Raw genomic sequence first — 5250 nt, 5'->3', positions numbered from 1 at the left:
TGTAGGGGTTGGAAACTTTTCCATTGTGTCCACGCTCCTACATAAAAATTTGAGTGTCCGTGCGCTTGCATCTCTTTAAAGCGGAAGACGCTCTCCCCTCTGGGTGAGTGCATGTGTGTTTGCATCCCTGATGAGCTCTGCTGATTGTGTGTGCACTTCATGCACATGTACATGTTCCCATAACAGCATCCCTCTCAAACCGTGTATCAGCACACAAGCCTGCACATCCGGCATCATGTGTGTGTGTGACGGCGTACATCTGTGTGTGCGTGCATCCTCGCCACCTCTTCCTCGCTCTCCCCCTCTGTTCCTGTGTTGAGGTATCCTTGTTCTCTGTATTGTGATGTTTTTATCTGTGTGTGATTGCTACAGTTCCCCTCAGCCAAAACACACAGCTCTCTGAAGGCACACACAGTGCCAGCTTTAGCCGCCCTCCGAGGAGTTTACGTCAATAAAATATGAGCCGCGGCATACACACAGCCTAACAAACACTCACGCTAAGCCGCACATTAACACACACAGTGAGGCCTGCCTCAGCCTGTGCGTTTACACTGCTGTGAACATCAACACTAAGTGGAAGTTTGCACGCAAACATGGCGGCCACGGGAGTTACCTCAGGCCAGCTGCTCTGCCATCCACCGAATCAAGCGCACCCCCGTGTTCCCTGTCCATCATCGCTGAATCTGATTTGACTGCGGAGCATGTTTAATTGATGAGCACCGTTTGTCCTTTTATATCTCGGCCTGATCTTTCAAGACCTTCCCATCGCTGCTCTCCGTGGAAGAGAGGGAAGAAGATTGGGGATGCGTGTTAAGTAAGAGATGGAGAGAGCGGTTCCCACATGGGAGTGCGTGTGTGCTGGGTTAGCGTGGGAACTGTTGGTGCAGCAGCCTTGTTTGTTGGTGCATCAAGTGACAGCAACAAACTTCATGTGAAAGCTCTTCCAGCTGAAATGCTTTCAGTGGGTATTTCAGCACAACAGGGGATCGGAGAAACGAGAGGACACACACGGCACGAACACGCACAGGCCGTGTACACAGGCAGCACAGTCCACCTACAGACTCTGAAGACGCTCTGAAAGGACGGCAATCAAACCAACTGGACACTTTAAAACCCCTCCATGCTGATTCCTGCTGTCCTGTAGAGCAGATAGGACCAAATGGAACATTAATATAAAGCTAATATTTTAATCTAAATTATTTGCCAAGCCAGTCTTGTATTATATTTTTTTTCACGTAGATTTCTTCTCATTTAAATGAACTTTAATTCATTTCCTTGTCAAGAATTCTTCCCATTCTTCACCTGCTTTCTCAGCTCTGCTAAGTTTCCATCTCTTCTTTACAGAAGCTCAACAAAGCGACCAGCGTTTGATAACTGACTTCCATTCAGCTGGATGCTATGATGTCTGCTTCTTTACAAACAGACAATAAGTAGGACGTTTGCTTTGTTTGAGGAGAGACATTTAGACTCCTCGGCTTTTAGCTAACTTCAGATTGAATATTGAAGATCTCCATCTGCCTCGTCTTCAGTGGACTAACAGAGTTCACCCAGACGGGCTGATAAATGTCTTCCTCTCCACTTGCTTTGGTGCAAAGTCACTTCTCATGTCTCATGTCCAGGTGTTTCAGTCCAAACATAGATTCCCTCTTAGTCTTTCTTTGTGGATTGGAGGAGGAAGATAAGTTTCCTCCACTACATGACCCCACCACAGCTCCACCTATCTGACTTGTCTTCGTTAACCTTCAGCCTTTAAAACTCGTTATTACTGGTGCACATGTGCTTTCTTTCCCTTCTCTTCCATGACTTGCTACCTGGAACGGCCAACCAGTGCAAAGCGACTTGAGTCTTTGTTCATCCAGGACTCTGGGAGGCCTCGTCTGGTCTTGGTCGGCTCGCCTCCACATCCCAACGCTGTGGTCTTTCCCCTGAGCTGTACGACCCGTTGTTCCTGCTCATCCTCTGGAGCACATGAATGATTCATCTGCCTTAATGCCAACAAACACTGTCGGCTCAACGCCATGCACAGCTGATATCACATGTAGCCTGTTATAACGTCTCCGTTTAATCAGGAACGATTCCTTCGTTCAGGCTCCGCTGGTGGAATATTTCCTGTATCAGGTCCGTTTATTGATGATAATCACATCCTTTAGGTTGTAAATTCCTTTCTGGTCCCATCAGGTCTGTAGAATGTTTAATTCATTGATTTATTTAAAAAAAAGATAAGTAATAAAACACATATTTGCCATTTAAACCATTTTTGGGGTTATTGGAGTTCATAAATGGGACAAAAGCAGGACACCCGTTTACGTAGATAGCTTAGCATGTTTGTAGCATGGTTCATTCTGGTTTCAAAGCCACTGAACACTGAGAGAACACTTTTTGTTTCCTTATTTTAAAATGAGTAACTCGGATGTTTTTAAATCAGCTCCTGCGTTTGGCCGGAGGTGAAATTCTGCACATATTATTTACCTGTAGCTATAAAATCATTTTGATTACATTTGTTCTCCTCTACATTGTGTCAGCTGGGAATCCAAGCAATTGTTTCTGTAAATGCCCTCTTACTTCAAAAGGAGGATGCGCTCCCCTGTGGGGACCTCCTCATTTTGATTTATTGTCAGGAGTGGAAGTGCCTCAGAGGTCCTCCAGCATGAATTTCTGATGAGCCCACAAAGAGAAACAATTAGTTTCTTTCACTCTTCCTTTCAGTGTTTCTCTCAAACGGCGATGGACTGATAACTGCAGCCCGAGGTGACATCAGCGAGCTCGCGCTTTAGGACACGCCCACAGTGACACAGCGTGATCCCTCACTGGCTTCCCACTCAGTTAGATGTTTCTACTGGAACATATGAAACAGGTCAGAGGTACTTTACTGCTCCTGAGAATTCACATATTCACCGTCACGTCCTCCTTATTCTCATTTTTACGAGGTTTTAGCAGTCTGTTCGCGTTACGTCTGACAGGTACGACCTGTCTGGATCAGACATGTTCAGCAGAGTTCTTCAGCTGTCCATCTCACATGTGTCTGACACAACAAACCCACTTTAATCAGCATTCTGTGTCTGTCACACTAACAGTTCATGCTTCACATGTTAACCACAGGCGTAGGCCGGGTTTGGGAAGTTTGGGCATCTTCCCATTAGTCTGACCTGCGGTTACCAACCCCAGCACTATACAGCATATATACATACATTCAGTCTGTCCTTTAGCTGCAGCGACACAGAGAGGGAAGTCTGTAGTAACAGGAGGCAGTTGCCATGCCAACTGAAAACATTTAGCACTCATAGGTTATAAGATTCTTGCACTTTTTGCCAAACATCAGTAGAAAGAGAAACCGTTGACTGACAGAGCAAAGAAGGAAAGAAGGGCTTTGCTGGCTGATGCTGCATCGTGTGTTTAAGACAACAGATTCATCTGATGATGAAGACAAAGAGGCAGAAACACCAAAGAGAAGCAAGCAGGGAGCATTTAGTTAACCTTGGAGTCCCAGTGGTAGAGTCCTGATGCAGGCTGGACCATGTCTGAGGCTTAACTTCTACACTCAGTGCACAAAGTCATCCACTTTGACTATAAATAGTTAAAATAAACATCCATATCTGATCATATTCCTCTAACGTTGCAGCATAGCATGTAAACTGTATGATATTGGATTGCCAGCCCAGAGAAAGAAAGAAATAAAAAAGTTAAATACAGGTGATTGTAAATTGTCCGTAGGTGTGAATGTGAGTGTGCTTGGTTGTCTGTCTCTAAGTGTAGCCCTGTGATAGACTGGTTACCTGTCCAGGTGAACCTGCCTTCACCCTGAGTCAGCTGGGATAGGCTCCGCCCCCATGACCCTAGTGAGGATTAAGGTGTAGAGATGATGGATGGATGAGTTAAATACAGGTGAGCGTGGCTCCGAACAAAAAAGAGAAACGATGGCGGAGGAAAGAGCCGGAACCACCACAGAACCAATTAGAGGTCCACTCCTGATGTCATCGCTTGACTGTGAATTAATGAGAGAAAAACATACTGTTTTATTTCAGCTATTTGTTGCTGTGTTACAACAAATGACAAGTATGGTGCTGTAATTAAAGAAAAGCAGTGATTAGGTCCAATTAGGTCCAATTAGGTCCAATTAGGTCCAGCTGATCACTGCATTAAGTTATCCTTGTTTTCTTTTCTTGCTCTCTGTACAGAAAAGTAGTTTTATTGTTTATCGTTTCAACCTTACCGTACAGATGAGTAGATCCTGTGTTGCTGTACACTTGGTTGACGTCTTACTGTGTCGGTTCAGCTGCTGTGTTTAGAACCGGGCCGCTTCAGAGCAAATTCCTCGGCTGCTTTCCGTTGCCGGTCTGCTCCTGCATAACTGCGACCACAAGTATAGTTTTAGGTTTCACGTCTATTTTCTTCCAACTAACAATAACTGCATATCTGAGCGTGATCGTACACAGCAGCACATACGTGTGTTCTATGTGTAGAGTTTCCCAACAGCACCGTGAGCTTTGGACTCTTTCAGTCACAGGAATGCTTTTGTGAAATGCTGCTCAAGTTTGAAGCTCTGCGCCCTGCCACAGTTCTGCCAAACTTTGCTAATTAGTATTGACAATGAGAATTGGATTTATATTAATGAATGTGTTATCACTTCAGATCCAGACTATTGGGGTATTTCATGGTCTGGCTGGGGGGACATCAAGCGTGGACTGACGTTAGCAGACCTTTATGAGCGGTGACAGGACTGGTTCTACGGCCATATGTAATGTTTAGTCAGACGCTGAACTCTTTAACCTTTAATAACCCTCCCTGACGCCCATCTCTTCATACCAACCTCTCGTCTTCTTTCTTCCTCTCTTTACTTGTTTCCTGTCTTCTATACTTTACCGTTCCACCCTTTCTTCTCCTCCTCCACCTCTTTCTCTCTTACCCTCTCCTCTTATATTCCTCTTTTCCTGTCTTCCACTTCTTCTTTTTTTGTCCTTCTTCCCTCCGTTCCCATGTAGCTCCCTGTGAATGGACAGAGGGTGCTCATTAAAGCCACGCTTTATCATTTAATGAAGCCATTGGATTAGAGGTGATGCTCTGGCCAGTCAAAGGGGACAGACAAAGAGGAGTGAGGAGTGTAGGGAGGAGGAAAATAAAATCAGATGCAAGTGAACAAACATTGGATCTACACTAATGGACAACACAGTCTGATAATGCCTTGACTCATATAGCTGTATTCATGTAGGAGGCGTTTATATTAACATTACTGTCGTCTATATAATGCATAGT

The sequence above is a fragment of the Stegastes partitus genome, unplaced genomic scaffold (genome assembly GCF_000690725.1).
Source record: "Stegastes partitus isolate 25-593 unplaced genomic scaffold, Stegastes_partitus-1.0.2 Scaffold114, whole genome shotgun sequence".
NCBI classification, from domain to species: domain Eukaryota; kingdom Metazoa; phylum Chordata; class Actinopteri; family Pomacentridae; genus Stegastes; species Stegastes partitus.
This window is presented reverse-complemented; position numbering follows the sequence as displayed.